The sequence below is a fragment of the Caretta caretta genome, chromosome 12 (genome assembly GCF_965140235.1).
Source record: "Caretta caretta isolate rCarCar2 chromosome 12, rCarCar1.hap1, whole genome shotgun sequence".
NCBI classification, from domain to species: Eukaryota; Metazoa; Chordata; order Testudines; family Cheloniidae; genus Caretta; species Caretta caretta.
Genome location: NC_134217.1, coordinates 43,268,202 through 43,287,820, shown reverse-complemented (window position 1 = coordinate 43,287,820; position 19,619 = coordinate 43,268,202). Strand labels below are relative to the sequence as shown.

At 43.4% G+C, this 19,619-nt stretch overlaps 1 protein-coding gene across 15 annotated transcripts in view; it reads right to left on the bottom strand.

Moving 5' to 3' along the window:
* The window catches only part of PMFBP1 (polyamine modulated factor 1 binding protein 1), a 360,702-nt gene that overhangs the window by 217,952 nt on the left and 123,131 nt on the right, over positions 1 to 19,619 (bottom strand). The gene's annotated exons all lie outside the window — the stretch shown is intronic.

Genomic DNA, 19,619 nt, shown 5'->3' with positions numbered 1-19,619 from the left:
CGACCCTGCAAGGCCAATTTCAGCGCTAATCCCCTTGTCGGGGGTGGAGTAAGGAAATCGATTTTAAGAGCCCTCTGAGTGGAAAAAAGGGCTTCATTTTGTGGACGGGTGCAGGGTTAAATCGATTTAATGCTGCTAAATTCGACCTCAACTCCTTGTGTAGACCAGGGCTATAAGGTTCTTAGTTCACATTAATGTAGTTCTCTTCCAACAGGACAACGTTAATGTGAACTAGCAACCATTTAGTTTGTGCCCACAGCATCCACATGGGGGAATTACAGCACAGCACTTTGGTGTGCATGGCTATTTACAGTTCTCCATCGTCCAAACTGCAGAGCAGTGTAGACAAGTCCTAAGTAAATGAATTTAGCTAGTGTAAAAGCTGAAGGAGCATTCAATTTCTCTCTATCCCAAGCAAGGTATTTACACGTATTATTCTACATAGAACATGGAAAGCGGTAGATTCAAGGTTACAACAAGAACAGGCAATGTTCAGACAAGAGAAATCATGTATAGATCAAATAGTAACCTTATGTATTATCACAGAACCATCAAACGAATGGCAGTCACCACTTTCTATGAATTTTATGACTTTCCAAAAAGCCTTTGATACAATAGATAGAAGAGTTTTATGGAAGCTGCTACGCCACTATCGAAACCTCAGAACATGTGATCATCAGTCAGAGCTTCTATGAAAATAAGACATAGAATCATAGAATATCAGGGTTGGAAGGGACCTCAGGAGGTCATCTAGTCCAACCCCCAGCTCAAAACAGGACCAATCCCCGACTAAATTATCCCAGCCAGGGCTTTGTCAAGCCTGACCTTAAAAACCTCTAAGGAAGGAGATTCTACCACCTCCCTAGGTAACCCATTCCAGTGCTTCACCACCCTCCTAGTGAAAAAGTTTTTCCTAACATCCAACCTAAACCTCCCCCACTGCAACTTGAGACCATTACTCCTTGTTCTGTCATCAGCTACCACTGAGAACACTCTAGATCCATCCTCTTTGGAACCGCCTTTCAGGTAGTTGAAAGCAGCTATCAAATCCCCCCTCATTCTTCTCTTCCACAGACTAAACAATCCCAGTTCCCTCAGTAAGTCAATCTTACTATATGGTGCTGAAACTTGGAGACTCAATAAGATTTCAAGTTTTCATAAAAAGCTGCCTTAAACAAATCCTCAATGTTAGATGGCCAGAAAAAAAGCACAGATGAAGAACTCTAGAGGAGGACAAAACAGAAACAGATAGGACAGGAAATTATGGAATGAACATGGAAATGGCTGGGAGAAAAGACCATAATAATGTAACAAGATAGGCATCCGACTGGAATCCCTAGGGCAAGAGGCGACAAGATAGACCAAGGATAACATGAAACCCACAATAGAAGCAGAACTGAAAGCTATCAGAATGACATGGGAAGAAGCACTTTTATGGTACTTCATGGCACTTTTATGAATAGAAAACAATTGCTGACCCAGGACTGACTTTTGGGCAGAGTTAATTTTGGTAGGGGGTGGTGTTAGGAGTTCTACACTTGTAGGGAGGAGAAGGAAACCTCTGTCTGACAGGTCAGATTGTTTGTTAGTTAAAGTTTTGACAGTGCTGAAGCTCCTCCATATTAGGATGAGTTCTGTAGAAGTGAACTAGTGGCCACATGGCAGTTGAGGTGGTCAGAAGTTCATAATAAATTAATGTAGTGTATGGATATGTGATTCATTTCATGTATCTCACCTTTGTGTGTGTGTAGGTGTAATTTTTCCATACAAAAATGTGTTAAGAGAATGTGGTTGCATGGTTAATCACTCTAACATGAAGGAAATGCCTGCTTTCACGATGCCCCATTTTGGTTATTTATTTCCAACCAGTCTCTAATTACATGACCACTTACTATTACTATCCTCATTCAGGTCTCATTCTTGCTGCCATGAAAGTCACTGGCAAAATTCTCATTGACTTCAGTGCTGCAGGATTGGGCCTGCAGTTCTCATTTCAACAGGGTACAACTGCCATTTAGAGTGTTGTAATTTGTGACTAGAATTAGTCCTAAAATGAACCAGGGATCCTCAAGGCCACTGTCTCATTCATTGCACACCATCCTTTCTGAGCAATGAATGAGGCATGGCCCTATGGAAATAATATCAGGTGACCGCCTCTCTGAAGACTCGATTGTAATGTATGCGGTGGGGAGTTAAGAGTGTGCATGCAACCTTAACGCTGGCAGGTCCCAGGGTTTGAGAAAAACACAATTCGTTTTACAGAATTGTCCAGCAATTTTTTAAAAGAAAAGAAACAGGACTGTCACTGTTTCTCCAGGAAATGTAGCTAGACACCATAAAACACAAAAAGCAAATGCACATTTAAGAGTAAAGGAGAATGCGCATTGAGCATTCCTGACTAATTCACTGCACAGTGAGCACCCCGTAACTCTGTCTCATTGATTGTGCATCGTAATGATGAGACTGCACCCGACTATATTGTTTACTGTTTTCCATCTTCCCATGGAGCCCTTGCCTCATTCAGTGCACAAATTCACTACATCCAACTTAGCCATTCATGTATATGCAGTGCAGTCCACCTTCGTTTAGAACATCAGACAACAGCTATTTAAAAATACAAAAATAAACTTACCTTGCATGTTCAAACTGCAGTTTTCATATCCTTTTACCTTGGCTAAAGCACAATGCATTTTACCAGAACACTGAATGAAAGTCCCTGATAACTTTCAAATTCTTATTCCCACCCACTTCAACACCGAGTGCTGTTAACAAAAAAGGAGAAAAAGTTGCAGTGTGTCACTAAAAGGGTGCTGACTGTAAACCAAAATGAAAACTTGGAAAAATGCAATTTACTGAGCAAAACTGCTTAGTGTCAAGCCTTGATGTAGTATGACTCTTATTAGAAGCTGTTCACTTTCTCCACATGGGCTTCTGACTGTGCTACCAGCACCCACTTGTGTGTCCTGGATGAGTCTGTTATAGTTAGTATTCAAGTATCTGCTTCATTCTCATTCACAATCAGATGACTTCTCTCCGAAAGTGGTTATAAACCTTTTCAAGACTGATTAATACTATGTGCAGGATTTTCCTCTTTTCTCATATTTTTCCACAAGCAATCTTAATGCGAAGATAGCATCCATTGTTGACTTGCCTGGCACAAATCCAAAATGATTGTTACGTAACTTTACTTCTCTTCATAGCCTCTTATCATCAACTTTCTCCCAGATCTTCATCATGTGGCTCATGAGTTTAATGCTGCAGTAGGTACCACAGACTTGTATGTCTCCTTTTGTCTTAAATATTGGTACTAATATGCTTTTTCTCCACGCCTAAGGCATCTTCTCAGTCCTCATGATGAAATTAAACAGTTTTTTGTCAATATGTTCACATCCAATTGCCCCAGGTACTTCCTTCTTCTGCTGGTATGTCAAGAGGGCTAAGAGGTTTCTTATTCTATTATTTCTTACTTTTATTATTAAAATTATTTATAATGTTATAATTATTAAATTTAATTTAAATTATTTCTTATTTTTGTTCACGTTGGTGCTTGATGCACTCACAGGAAACTCCCGGAGAGTGAAATCTTGATTAATGCTTTTTGCAGATCATGTAGTACTAGTAGTAAGGGACAGCAAAGAGGAAGCGGAAGAAGAGTTAGAGAGATGGAGGTGCATACTTGAAAGAAATGGCATAAAATCACCAGAAATAAAACAGAGTATGTGGCCTGTAGATTCGATGATACCCTGTAGGAAGACAAAGCCCTGGCTGGGATGATTTAATTGGGGATTGGTCCTGCTTTGAGCAGGGGGTTGGACTAGATGACCTCCTGAGGTCCCTTCCAACCCTGATATTCTATGATTCTAAGACAACAAAATGGTAAGTCTGGGATGCCAGCCTCTAAACAAAAGGTACAGAAGATCAAGTACCTAGGTTTGATAAGACAGGATAATGGCGAACTTATAAGCGGCACAGGAAAGACCTGGACTAAATGGAGAGAAGTGAGCAGAATGATCTACAATAGGTGAATGCCTATCAAACTGAAAAGTAAGATCTACACGACAGGCCTGTAGTTTTAGATGACTCCAGATGCTGGGCAGTGAAGAAGAGACAGGAGCAGATCTTGAATACAGTAGAAATTAAAACATTAATATTGATGCTTGGAGTTACAAGGATAGATCATCTTGGGAATGAATTAATGAGGAGTGTGTAAAGGTAGTACTAATTATAAAAAAGATGAAGGAATCCAGGCTTAGATATTTTGGGCATGTGAAAAGATCAGAAGAATATACAGAAAACAGGGTGTTAAACTTAGAAGTAGAAGATAAGAAAAGGCTTGGAAGACCCAAAACTAGTTGGATGGATGTCACACAAATGGATTTGATTAGCTGCGGAGTATCTGAGGAACTGCTGCAAGACATACTGGAATGGAGAAGAAGAATTCGAAGAGCTGACCCCAGGTAGATGAGTCCAAGACTAGAAGAAGTAGTACTATAACTCATTGATCTATTAGAAAACCTTCCCTCTTGTCCCATGACTGCACACTTTGCTTGTGAGGTTTGGGGGTAGCACTTGTCAAAGGCTTTTCTGAAAGTCCACATACACTATATTCACTGGATCATCCTTGTTCACATGCTTGTTGACCCTCCATGAATTCCAACAGATTGGTAAGGCATGATTTCCCTTTACAAAAGCCATGTTGATTCTTCCCCAACTTATGTTCATCTACGTGTCTGATCATTCTGTTCTTTACTCTGTTCTTTACTTCTGTTTCAGCCAAATTTGCTTGGTACTGAAGTTAAGTCTATCAGTCTGTAATTGCCAGTACTGCCTCTGGAGGCTTTTTTAAAAATCAGTGTTATATTAGGTATCCTCCAGACATCTGGTACAGAGTTTAAGCACTGCATCTGTTCTGCCAAGCCAACAACTCCTCTTCAGAGTGCAGATAATCTTGTTGAAATTGCAGGACTTCAGATAAGACTGGAGAGCACCCAGCAGTGAAGCTTGTAGACTCGCTCTCCAGTTTCTTAACCACAGGGCACTGGAGGTGGCTTCTTCCCTGAAGGCACCGATGGCTAAGTCCCATTGAAAACAAAAAAGCAAAGAAACAACCAGCTTCCCTAGGGGCAGTCTGACTTTCACGTAGCAAGCAGAGCTTTCAAGTGTATTCTATTTGCGCTGAATCACACTTCCACTTTAGGGGAAGCAGAGTAATTCCCTGTCCAAACACCATTTAAGCTAAGGGGAAGAAGATAAGCTTAGATGGCAGCCCGAAGACAATGACTTCAAATCTCATCTCTTCCACTAGCTGCTGTTTATATTTGTGTGCATTGCATAGCCATGATTATTAAGCAAGGCCTCACCCATCCGTATTTCGACTTTAGCAAGGCTTTTGATACGTCTCATATGGCATTCCCATAAACAAACTAGAGAAATACAGTCTAACAGAACATACTACATATATGGTGGGTGCAAAACTGGTTGGAAAAGTGTACTCAGAGAGCAGTTAGCAATGGTTCACAATTAAGCTGGAAGGTCATATTGGGTGGGTTCCAGCAGAGCTCTGTCCTGGGTCCAGTTGTATTCAATATCTTCACAAATTATTTGGATAATGGCACAAAGAATACACTTATAAAGTTTGCAGACTATTCCAAGCTGGGAGGGCTTGCAAGTGCTTTGGAGGACAGGATTAGAATTCAAAATGATTGTGACAAACTGGAATAATCATCTGAATTAATAGAATGAAATTCAATAAAGACAAATGCAAAGCACTACACTTAGGAAGGAATAATCAATTGCATAAATACAAAATGGAAAATGACTGCTTAGGAAGGAGGACTGAAGGAAAGGATCTGGGGGTTATAGAGGATCACAAACTAAATATGAGTCAACATTGCAATACTTTTGCAAAAAACGTGATCATCATTCTGGGATGTAATAGCAGGAGTGTTGTAAGCAAGACATGAGAAGTAATTCTTCCACTGTACTTAGCATTGATAAGGCCTCAACTGGAGAATTGTGTCCAGTTCTGGGCACCACACTTCAGGAAAGATGTGGACAAATTGTAGAAAGCTCAGAGGAGAGCAACAAAAATTATTAAAGGTCTAAAACACATGACCTCTAAGGAAAGATTGAATAAAATAGGTTTGTTTGGTCTGGAGAGAAGATTGAGAGAGGGATGATAATCTTCAAGTAAGTAAGTAGTAATGGGCTTAAATTGCAACAAGGGAGATTTAGCTTAGACATTAGGAAAAACTTTCTAACTGTAAGCGTAGTTAAGCACCAGAACACATTACCAAGAAAGGTTATAGAATCTCCGTTAGACAAAACAGTTAAGAACAGGTTAGACAAAACACCTGTCAGGAATGGTCTAGATAATACTTAGTCCTGCCTCGGGGCAGGAGATTGTTTAGATGGCCTCTTGAGGTCTCTTCTTCCAGTCCTACATTTCTATAATTCTAGCTTTACACACTAATGCTAGCCACACGCTTTTACAAATGAGTCAAGTGAAAGGTTCAGCAAGGTCCTTTCTAGCAGAGTTGGGCACAGAAGTCTTTCCTATAGTATGGCAGACCCCAGTCTCATTCACTCAGCCTCTCAGAAAGAATCTGCCAAACCTAGCTGCTTGACCATGCTCTCTCTAACCACTAGCTCACACTTCATCCCAGAACCAGGAATAGTACCCAGGAATCCTGATTTACAACACTGTACAGTTGTTTAGCAAATAGTTTTTGTGACATTTCACTCCCTATTCTTTATGAAAATATGCTTATGATATGAATATGACATAACTGAAATACACTTTATGCAAGATGGCTCATGTGAGATGTCATTGGAAAGGTTATGATTTACTGAATGTGATTATCCAATTTCTATGCTTGTACCATTTCTGTATCTGAAGTTAGGAATATTGACTATGTATCTGTATTTCAAATGTGTTACTTTGGGTGTCACCTGCAACCAGCCCTTCAGGCAGGGCTGATGCAACCACTAGGCGAACTATGCGGTCGCCTAGGGTGCCAAGTGGTTGGGGGCGGCCAAAAGCGCACTCTGGGGAGGCAGTGGAGCGGAGGTGAGCTGGGGCAGGGGGGCGTGGGGAGGGCTGCCTGCAGCAAAAATGGGGGGGGGAGGGGCGGCGCACAGGAGAACCGCTCCCCGCCCCAGCTCACCGCTGCTCTGCCTCCCCCCCGAGCACGCCGCCCCGCTCTGCTTCTCTCCCTCCCACGCTTGTGCGCCAAACGGCTGATTGGCGCCACAAGCCTGGGAGGCGGAAGAAGCGGCGGCGTGCTCAGAGAGGAGGCGGAGCAGAGGTGAGCTGGGGTGGGGAGTTGCCGCATGCGGCTCCGCGAGCCGAGGAAGGGGGCGGCGGGGAGCTGCCTCACGGCTCCACAGGCCGAGGGAGGGGGTGGGGGGGAGCTGCCGCACGGCTCCCCGAGCTGAGGGGAGGGAGGGAGAGATGGGTCGGCGGGGAGCTACCACATGGGGGGCACCTCAGGGCAGGGGGAGGCGCGGAGCTGCCACAGGGGGGCTGCCTCAGGGCGAGGGGGGGCAGGGAGCTGCCACAGGGCTGGGGGGCAGGCGCAAGGTGGAAGTTTCGCCTAGGGCGCAAAACATGCTTGCACCAGCCCTGCCTTCAGGTACAACAATGGAATAGCCAGACAGGGCTAATGGGCCATTAGCAGAAACAATAGACTGTGAAAGAGCTTAGTTTTCCTGTGGATGGTCCAGACAGTCTACAAGTAAAATGGCTACCACAGCCCTGCAGAGACATGGGTGTGAGTCACCTGGTACTGGACCCACCCCTTGGAATGCCAGTGTTCTTCCACGGGGAGACAAAGGGTTCCTGCCATACACAAGAGCTATATAAGGCAAAGGAGTGACATCATCTTGGTTCTCCTTTGCCTCCTCACACAAAGAGACATTGAAAAACACCTGGAAGCAAGAACTGAACTGGGGGGAGAAGGGTTGAGCCCAAGCTGGAAAGGTGTCTAGCTTGTGAGTAATAATACCTGAGGTCTCAAGCTGGAAACCAGTGTAGCTGCCTTTCAAGACTTTCTGTAATCTGCCTGCAACAATATCTAAGGTGAGAAATTACTATTTGTAACCAATGTTTTTAGTTAAACAATCTTAGCTTGCATGTTTTGTTTTATTTGCTTAGTAATCTGTTTTGTCCTGTTATCTCTTATAGTCACTTAAAATCCACCTTTTGTAGTTAATAAATGTATTTCTTGTTTATAATATAACCCAGTTTGTGCAATTCATAATTACTGGCGGGGGGGGGGGAGGGGAGAGGAATCAGAAGCTGTGCATACCTTCCTCCACACTGAGGGAGGAGGCGGATTTCATAATATACCGTTGGGTCTGCACTCCAAGGGAGTTGGATATCTGAGTGCTGGGGCAAGTCCCTTAAGCTGAGCCTTCCCAGAGCTGATCTCAGTGTCTGTTTCATTCTGAAGTTGGGTGTGACCCTGCCTATGTCTGTACTGGAGAAGGCTTAATAGCCTGGACCAGCAAGACAGGTAAAAAAGGTGCCCAGGCTGGCATAACAGGTGGGCTCAGTGGCATCTCAGCACATCAGGTGGTATCTTAAGGGGTCCAACCCGTCACAGCTTTGTAATTCACTTGCAAAGTGTGTGTTAAATATGTGCCATGCTCCCATTGTCCAACCAGGGGGAAGATAATGATTACTCAAGTAGTAAGAGTGGTAATGATCCGGGTGGGTGATCTGAAGGTCAAGGATTCCAACCCTGTTGATGATCCACGAGTAAGAGTCCTTATGATTGTATGAGAGAATTCAAGTTTTCTTTTTTTTTTAAAGTTGATTTAATCTACAGAGTGAAAAAATATCCTTTTAAACAGGTTTTATAGTGAAGAGCCAGGATCAACTGTCAAATATGGCCCAAAGACCAACAAAGACACAGGTGTTCCACATTTCACTTGTTTGTTGCACATTTCAATGGTTTGTGTTGCACTGAGGCAGGTTTGAAGGTTGAGCGGTATGACGGCAGGCTTTCAAGAAAGGGTGGCCTTCTTTCCTGTGGCCTCAGTCCCACTGAAAACTGGGAAATGGTGGCCATCTTCATTAGTTGCCGTGCCCCCCCACATCCATCCCCAGGTAAAAAGGTGACCATCTTTACTGGAGACATGAGCAGCTTCAAAACAACTGTGTTGCTTAAGTGCCTTTATAAGACAGAAAATGGTGGCTATTTTGAATAAGGACAAATTGTGGCTATAATGGGAAAGATGGGAACAATTATTAATAATTTTGCTAAGTTACAAGCAAATTTCTTGCAATGCATATTCACACATACTTGCTAATAAGTTTCAGCTATATAGAAAGTTAGAAGGGTAACAAGCCAGCCAATTTTTTAACAAGTTATCCCTTTCCTTCCCTCCCCTCCTCCCCCAAAAAAGTCAGACACTGAAAATTTCTTAATACCTACAGAGTTGTAATATCTATGCTCTCTCCCCCACTCTGATGAGACCAATACACTGTCTGCGTGCCATGATATAGTATGTACAGTCCCCAGCTGCAACTCTGACATCTCTTCTTGGATATCCAGCCACCAGCTCACACTCACTGAGGCAAAAATGGAACTTCTCTTTTCTTCCTAACCTTCTCTCTTCACTCCCTCCCATCCCCTCCCATCATCCTTCCTGCCACCCACACTCACAACCTGGGGGTCATTAAGCTCAGTTCTCTCCCTTCTTACACATCTCCTTGTATCCAGGTCATTGCTAAATTTTCCCCCTACAATATTTCCAAAAGCCATTCCTTCCTCTCCATCCTTTCTGCTGAAACGTTGCTCCATGCTCCGGTCATCTCTTTTGTTGTGCTGAAACCTCTGTATTTCTTGCTGCCCCTGTTCTCACACAGCATTTCTCAGGTCCACCCAACATCCTGCCAGTAAAATCACCTTCCTTGCCTGCCATTCCTACCATGTCGCCCTCATCCCTAAATCTTGGAATCGGGTTTTGATCTCTTTCTTTCTGTTCAACAACAGTCACTGAAGATCCCAGCCTTCATTCCAGATGCTGCCCTCAAATGTAATATAGTTGGCAATAAGCACATCCCATGACCTTCCACCGTCACCCTCATGCTTCCATCCCCTTCCCCAAATCTTATTTGACATCATCCTTTGCTATCTTATGTCTACTTTAGATTGTGAGCTCCTCGGGGAAAGGGCCTGTAAAGCACTGTGCACACCTCGAGAGCAGTGTAAATAAAGTGGAGGGCATAGCTGGCAGCTGCCAGTGGGCACAGTACAGTATTCAATCTACAGGCTGCCTTTTGCCTTTACCTGTTTGCAAGACTTTTCCTCGTGAAGTTCATCTTCCTCCCCCACCTTCCTTTTCAATTTAAAGGGCTTTTAAATTATTTGATTTTAATGAGCGCAAGGCCTAGAGTAGAAATGCTGTATTTCTTCCCCCTGAGTGATGAAGTAGGCACTTGGAATCTCTGCATTGATTTCTAATCTGCCATTTCGTTCCCTGACAGGGAGCCCCATAAACCAGGCCCAGTCAACTGTTTCAGTGAAGGTCTCAGTAAATAAGAGTGGCTGAGGCTGGCTAGGCCCCACATGGAAAAAGAGAATGGCAGAGTCACAGCCTTTCCACAGCTTTTCCACAGTCGGCAGCTGTTTCAGTGAAGCCATCAGGAGCTGAAGAAAAATCAAAAGGAAAGAGGGACAAGGGAACTTCCATAAAGAGAGAGCAAAAGGGAACTCTGTGCTCATACAGGAACATGTGGACATTCTCTCAAAAATGAGGGCAATGTACCTATTGCAGATAAGAACATAAGAACAGCCACACTGGGTCAGACCAAAGGTCCATCTAGCCCTGTATCCTGTCTTCCGACAGTGGCCACTGCCAGGTGCTCCATAGGGAATGAACAGAACAGGTCATCATCAAGTGAAAGAATGGGTTATGGACTATTTAGAAAAGCTGGAGGTGCACAAGTCCATGGGTCCAGATCTAATGCATCCAAGGGTGCTGAGGGAGTTGGCTGGCGTGATTGCAGAGCCACCAGACATTATCTTGGAAAATTCGTGGCGATCAGGAGAGGTCCCGGACGATTGGAAAAAGGCAAATTCAGTGCCCATATTTTAAAATGGGAAGAAAGAGAACCCGGGGAACTACAGACCGGTCAGCCTCACTTCAGTCCCCGGCAAAATCATGGAGCAGGTCCTCAAGGAATCCATTTTGAAGCACTTTGAGAAGAGGAAGGTGATCAGGAACAGTCAGCATGGATGCACCAAGGGCAAGTCATCCCTGAACAACCTGATTTCCTTCTATGATGAGATAACTGGCTCTGTGGATATGGGAAAAGCGGTGGATGTAATATATCTTGACTTTAGCAAAGCTTTTGATACGGTCTCCCACAGTATTCTTGCCAGCAAGTTAAAGTACTATATATTGGATGAATGGACTATAAAGTGGATAGAAAGCTAGCTAGATTGTGGGGCTCAACGGGTAGTGATCAGTGGCTCACTGTTTATTTGGCAGCCAATATCAAGCAGAATGCCCCAGGGGTTGATCCTGGGGCCGGTTTTGTTCAACATCTTTATCGATGATCTGGACAATGGGATTAATTGCACCCTCAGCAAGTTTGCAGATGACACTAAGTTGGGGAGAGAGGTAGATAGGCTGGAGGATAGGGACAGGGTACAGAGTGACTTAGACAAATTGGAAGATTGGGCCAAAAGAAATCTGATGAGGTTCAACAAGGACAAGTGCAGAGTCCTGGACTTAGGAAGGAAGAATCCCATGCACCGCTACAGGCTGGGGACTGACTGGCTAAGCAGCAGTTCTGCAGAAAAGGACCTGGGGATTACAGTGGACGAGAAGCTGGAGATGAGTCAGCAGCGTGCCCTCGTTGCCAAGAAGGCCAATGGCATTTTGGGCTGTATTAGTAGGAGCACTGCCAGCAGATCGAGGGAAATGATTATTCCCCTCTATTCAGCACTGGTGAGGCCACACTGGGAATATTGCATCCAGTTTTGGTCCCCCACTCCAGAAGGTATGTGGACAAATTGAAGAGAGTCCAGCGGAGGGCAATGAAAATGATTAGGGGGCTGGGGCACATGACTTACGAGGAGAGGCTGAGGGAACTGGGGTAATTTAGTCTCCAGAAGAGAAGCGTGAGGGGGGAGTTGATAGCAGCCTTCAACTACCTGAAGGGGGGTTCCAAAGAGGATGGAGCTAGGCTGTTCTCAGTGGTGGCAGATGACAGAACAAGGAACAATGGTCTCAAGTTGCAGAGGGGGAGGTCTAGGTTGGATATTAGGAAAAACTATTTCACTAGGAGGGTGGTGAAACACTGGAATGGGTTACCTAGGGAGGCGGTGGAATCTCCATCCTTAGAGGTTTTTAAGGCCTGGTTGGACAAAGCCCTGGCTGGGATAATTTAGTTGGTGTTGGTCCTGCTTTGAGCAGGAAATTGGACTAGATGACCTCCTGAGGTCTCTTCCAACCCTAATATTCTGTGATTCTAAGTGATCCATCTCCTGTCACCCATTCCCAGCTTCTGGCAAACAGAGGTCAGGGACACCACTCCTGCCCATTCTGACTAATAGCCATTCATGGACCTATCTTCCAGGAACTTATCTAGTTCTTTTTTGAACCCTGTTATAGTCTTGGCCTTCACAACAGCCTCTGGCAAGGAGTTCCACAGATTGACTGTGCGTTGTATGAAAAAATACTTCCTTTTGTTTGTTTTAAACCAGCTGCCTATTAATTTCATTTGGTGACACCTCGTTCTTGTGTTATGAGGTACTGACATGGGTATGGCATGGGCCTGGCCATAACTAACGGCCCGCTCCCCCAACTAACCGGGAGGAACAACTGAGCTCAGCTGGCAACAAACGAGGGTAGTGTAATGGTGAGAAGGAGAGTGTGCGGTGAAAACTGCACAGAATCCTATAGCAAATGACAAGCCACACAGGGTGTTACAGATCCTCATTTTGATATATGTTCTGCATATATAAGGCTCCTGGCTCATGCCACCACACATCAGGGCAAGAGAACCCTGGAAGCAAAGCAATTCCTGCACCATAATAACATACAAGGAAACCCTTTAAGACAGGATCACAGCCATTTCCAAACACCACACTAATCATACTTCCCTAGGCAAAACTAGTTTTTTGTTTTCTGAGAGGAAATGCTTCTGGGTGACAAAGGCTCTCCCCTGTACCCATGGGTAGGTAACCCAGATCCACAGGAGACCTTTTTATTTGGTACTACAAGGTCTGGGTTTCTCACTTTTGGGTATCTGACTCAGAACTCAAGAAATATAATAAATGTTTTAAAAAGCAAGGACATGGAAGTAAAGACCTCTCAGACATTTAGTAGTTCTGCATTGCAAATCGGTAGAATTTTCTGCAGACATCAGCATACAGAAACCCACCCCTGGCATCTGTCTACATATCCATCAGCATAAATGTTCTAACCAACCTCTTACTCACACCCAGACCACCCAATATGAAGCCAAAAGAACTATTCTTAAAATTCATCCAATGCTATAAAGTCAAAGCTGTAAAGTCAGATCTTTTCCTCCTTTAAATGTGACTAGCTATTTACTCCCTAACAATTCTGCTTCAGAGCTGATTTAGCATTTTTATTGGAATGTGAAAGCTCTTAAAAGAAGAAAAAAATCTAATCAAGAAGAAGAGATAGAAAACTTGCTGAATTTTCTCTCCCCCTTCGCACCCGCTCAATCCTATCAAAAGCACATCTTCCATTCATTGCTTCCCGATGTCATTATGACAAGCGGCTACAAATCAATAGCAGAAGGAAAGGCAGGACCAGCCCGCACTCACCAAGTGATAAAGATTCACTCTCATCCCCGATTTGCTAATAGCACATAATAGCAGCCATTGGCGCCCCGCATTAAATCATACATTTCACTCTGCGTTTATTATGGGATTTTTAAAACTCCTCACCAAATTGGATTTTCTCGACAGTCTCTAATTTCCACATTTATCATTTAAAATTAAACTCCTCTGTGGAGAAGGAAAGGGGAGGAGGGGAGAAAGGAAGAGAGAAGCCAGGCAAGTCTGTATTTTTTTTCTTTCTTTTTTATGAAACCCCATAAATAACCCCAGGTATCATCACCATCAGCATTGAACTTTTATATTTAAAAGAATGTTACAAGTTAGGCTGGACTAGCTTGGGGACTCTGCTTACCTACATACAGGGCTGTGAAAGGAGAAGAGATTGAAGAAGAAACAATAAGGAAACAGATTTTAAACGAGAAAAATAAATCAAACAAAATATTCAAAAAAGTATGGTAGCATTAAAGGTGATGTGGAGAATTACCCTAGATTCTGGCTGAATGACCTAAGTAGCAAGGCCGAAAGAAGCATTACACAGATTTATGTATTGATTTATTTTTGTTAAGTAAATGCCTTATTCTCTTTTACAGATCTAAAAAGACGTATTTTACAGGCACCCAGAAGAAATATGGGGCTTTACTCTGCTCACAGGTGAGTAATTTTACAACAAACTTACTTTTTTATGCAGATTCTTATTTGATCTACTAAAACCCTGATGAGAAGCACCCTCAAATGTATCCTTCCCAGACGTCAGAAACTCCTAAGAAGCAATAAAGTCAAACCACAGGAGCTCAGGTACGGAAGGGACCAATTTTAAGTGCTGTGTATCACAGTGTTCAGAAAAGGGTAAAAAAATTTTAGCATTATTGTTCTATACACTTTGGGATAGAAAATAAGAAAATGCAAAGTCATACCCTACAACTGAAGGGGAGGGGGGAGGGAGGGGAGAGCCGTTTACCTGGACCTCTGCAGGCCAATACTCTCACCCAGGAGGGCTCAGTAGTAGCTGTGGCAGGTAGCTCAGCCCTTTTAGAATCATTTTTGATTTTGCCTCCTTCCTCATTTATGAATGGGTCTGTTTTTCCATGCCATTTCTTTGTGCTTCCCCCCAAATCACTGCATGTTTGTAATGTGCCCTCCTCTCAACATGTTGGCACCATTAACTCAGTCTGCTTTTTCCTTACCATCTCTGCCTACAGCCAAATTGTATATTATTTGGATCCTCTCTCTCCCTTTCCATTTCCAGTATGGGCTCCTTTTAACCTCAGATCTTTGAGTCAATACCCCCTGAAGCCACCACTGTAGGGAAACCAGATGGCTCAATTTTCTTGTATTGTTCTGGTTTGAAAATAGAATGGCCTGAGCAGATTTTGTATAACTAAGCTTCTACTCTGGCTTCAATAGAGCAGGCAGGAAAATATCCAGGAACATGCCTTCTCTGGCTCCTATCTCTCTAGTTTCTGCTCTCCCCCTTGCTGAACTGCAACAGAATAAAAAGTCAGGGAGAGGGCCAACAGAAAAGCAATCTAACAAGGTGGCTGCACGTTGAGTTCAGCAGAAAGGCAACTGCTGTAAGTTAGGGGAAGAGTGGAGAGAGCTGAATATCCAATATAAGGCTGGAAGGGAATGAGAGTCAGGATTGGTTCAAACACATCTGTGCTTGTTTAGGATTAAAATATATGTTGTTTTACTGTATTTTATAAAAATACATGCAACTTCTCTTTATTAGAGCAGGCTGACTGAGGGTGGAGTCTTTCCTACTCTGAATTAGAATGTCCCGAACCTCTTCTATCCACAGAGGTCAAACAACCAGCAACCAAGTCATGAGATGCAGAGTCAGAGGATCTGAGTAAAGGACTAGACCAAGGTTCTGTCCTGGTCCAATCTGTGAAACTATGTCTGTAAGGGCTGGTAGCATGGTGGTGGTTAAAGAGACTGATTCGTCATCTCAGAGACCCAGAAATGGAGAGGCCAAGCTAGTGCTAGGATTGTCAATCAGGCCTTGTCTTTTCTCACCTTCTGGGGGATTCTCGGAATTAGTGCAGATGGCAGGAAGACATACAGCAGATGATCCAGGAAAACAACCAATATGGAGGTCGGGCTTATGCTTTCCAAGAGTAAAACGTGACAATTTGTGCTGTCCTTGGTTGCTAAGAGATCTATGAGGGGAACCTTGCACTCCTGAAGTACCCAACCGCTCACCACATCCTTCAGAGCCCATTTGTGCATGGAGGAGTCCTTTCTGCTGAGGTGACCTGCTAGATCATTTTGTACGTCCATTAGACATAGAGCTACAAAGTTGATATGATTCTGATCTCGCCCCTCCCTGTCACTTGATGTAATATTTTGCTGTAGTATTGTCTGTCAGGACCGGAGTGATTGTTCCCTTTAGGAGAGATAGAAGCATCCTGCATGTTAGTCTTATCACTCTGAGTTCCAACATGTTTATACGTAATTGGGAGTCCACCAGGGACCATAGTCTTAGAGTCTGAAGTTGATCCTGATGTGCTCCCCAACCAGTCCTGGAAGCTTCTGTAAACAAGGTCTCACTGAGAGATAGGGAAACCGATGGCAACATTGACAAATGTTTTGCACATCATTCCAAGAGGATGCATACTGGAACCATCACCTTCAAGTTCATGCTGTGCCTACCTGGTTGATAGACTGACTTCAGCCGCCTTTGGAAGGGTCTGAGGTGAAGTCTGGCATCCGGTGCTATGAAAATGCATGAGGCCACACGTCCTACTAGTCTGAGGCAGATTCTTTCCAAAATTATTGGATGTACCTGAAGCTTTGATATGATGTGCTGAATCATGCAAAACCTATTGGGAGGAAGAAAAGCTTATGCTTCTCTTGAGCTGAGGATTCCTCTGATTAACTCCATTGACTGGGCAGAAATAGGAACCGACCTTGAGACTCAACAAGGAAAAACAAAGACCCAAAGAATTACGTACACTGCCTCAGTGACATAGAGAGAACATTTCCCCAATTTAACTGATCATAAATATAAGGGTAAATATAAAGACCTTGAGTCTCTGAATGAGCAGCCATCACAGAGAGATATTTTGCAAACACACTTGGTGCAGTGGTTTGTAGTTGTCCTGGATGCGATATGTGAGACTAGATGAAGGAAGCCACCTTGGAACATGCTGTTCTCTAATAGATTCATAGATATTAAGGTCAGAAGGGACCATTACGATCATCTAGTCTGACCTCCTGCACAATGCAAGCCACAGAATCTCACCCACCCTCTCCTGCGATAAACCTCTCACCTATGTCTGAGCTATGGAAGTCTTCAAATCATGGTTTTGCGGAGAATCCTCCAGCAAGTGACCCGTGCCCCATGCTAAAGAGGAAGGTGAAAAACCTCCAGGGCCTTTTCCAATCTGCCCTGGAGGAAAATTCCTTCCCGACCCCAAATATGGCTATCAGCTGAACCCTGAGCATATGGGCAAGATTCACCAGCCAGATACCCAGGAAAGAATTCTCTGTAGTAACTCAGATCCCACCCCATCTAACATCCCATCACAGGCCATTGGGCCTATTTACCATGAATATTTAAAGATCAATTAATTGTCAAAATCATATTATCCCATCATACCATCTCCTCCATAAACTTATCGAGTTTAATCTTAAAGCCAGATAGGTCTTTTGCTCCCACTGCTTCCCTTGGAAGGCTAGTCCAAAACTTCACTCCTCTGATGGTTAGAAACCTTCGTCTAATTTTAAGTCTAAACTTTCCGATGACCAGTTTATATCCATTAGTTCTTGTGATCACATTGGTACTGAGCTTAAATAATTCCTCTCCCTCTCCGGTATTTATCCCTCTGATATATTTATAGAGAGCAATCATATCTCCCCTCAGCCTTCTTTTGGTTAAACAAGCCTTTTTTTGGTTAAACAAGCCAAGCTCCTTGAGTCTCCCTTCATAAAACAGGTTTTCCATTCCTCGGATCATCCTAGTAGCCCTTCTCTGTACCTGTTCCAGTTTGAATTCATCCTTCTTAAACATGGGAGACCAGATGACTTAGTGATATGTGTGGAAGATCGAGAGATCCTGCAAACCAATTCTGAATAGTGGCAACAGAGTTGTGAGTGGGCTGGACTTAAAGTGAACACCAAGGCTATCATAACAGAGAGGAGGACTCACCACAAAGGATATCAAAGGCAGAGAGCTTAGAAAAGTGGAAGAATTTAAATACCTAGGATTAGGGGTTGCTGATGATCATAGAATCCTAGAAACATAGGATTCGAAGGGACAACAAGGGTCATGATGGTTTCAGCCCTGTGCAGATATGAAATTTGCATTCACATCCAACCGCAAACATGGTCCAGGAATATAAAGTCAATATCCACAGATTTGCAGGGCTCTAATGATGGTGCCCTCCTGAATGATGCTGGCATTGTACTAAAGCTGCTTGGTGCAAATGGTGAGAGCTGACCCCACTTCTAAGTGACAAAAATGTTGCCAATAAAGTTAAAAGGTAAAGTGTATAAAATTGTCATTCTACCCATCTTAACATACAGAACAGAGACTTGGCTAGCGACAGGAAAGAAACTCAGTATGCTCTTCACCATGGAAATTAAGATGTTGAGATAATCAAATGGTTGGCCAGTTCATGACAGGAAACAAAATGAGGTTGTAAGGGGCCTAATTCAGGTTGCTCCAATTAAAGACAAGTTGAGGGCAGCTAGACTATGTTGGTATGGGCATATCCAGCGGAGACCTGAGAGTTATATTGGTAGAATTGCTCTTGAAGTGATTGTGGCTTGAAGACAACCAAGTGGGAGATCAAAGACTCAGTACATGGACCAGATATCAGTGAACCTCAAAGAGACCAATCTATATGGCAACCTGGCATACAATCAAGAGTTTTGGAAGAAGGCTATAAAAGTTGCCAACCTCAAATAGGAAAGTGTCAGAGAAGAAGAGGACGACTCTTGATGCACAGAGACCCCGAAAGGGAGTAGTCTGAATTGGTAGTGTATCTCTGCTACTGAGAATTCCTGTGGGCTGAATGGATGGACATAGGAACATAAGCATCCTGTAAATCAAGAGTTAAGAACCAATCCATGGGATCTAGAGATGGGATTAAGGAAACAAGAGTAAACCATGAGAAACTTGATGTGGTAGATAAATTTGCTGAGCCTCCTGAGGTCCCGAATAGGATGCCAACCTTGATTCTTCTTTGGAATTAGGAAAGCTGGATAATAGAATTCTCTGTCCCAGAAATTGGGAAGCAGTGTCTCTGTCAACAAGAATTTTTGCTGTAAGCTGGAGACTTATCAGTTGGAAATGACATGGGAGGAGAAACACCTGGTTGTATTGGCTGATCATAGAACTCTTGACCACAGTGTTACCTTTGGTTAGATCCAGCGTGGGACGTTAGAGATGATCCCTCTTTTTATAATCAGGATCTCTTCTTAAAAGGTTCAGTTGCTCTCTGATGATAGAAGTAGGAAGAGGATGGTCTCTGTCTCAAGGAAACCTGAGGTTTGAATTGCTTTGTCCTGTTTGCTGGGGTATATAGGCCTAGAGACCAATGAGATGACTTTGAATCTTTCAATGAGTGTAGCACTTCATCAGTCTTTGAGCAAAATAAGTAATGTCTTACAAAAGATAAGTCTTCTGTTGTGGACTGGACTTCTTTTGGGATGTAAGCTTGAATCAACCCACATGCTCTCTCTCATTGTGCCACCAGAAGCCATTGATCTTGTGGCTGTATCTGCAGTATCAAGAGTTGATTGTAGAGATGGCAATCAACTGCACTAAACTATCACATTGGAGAT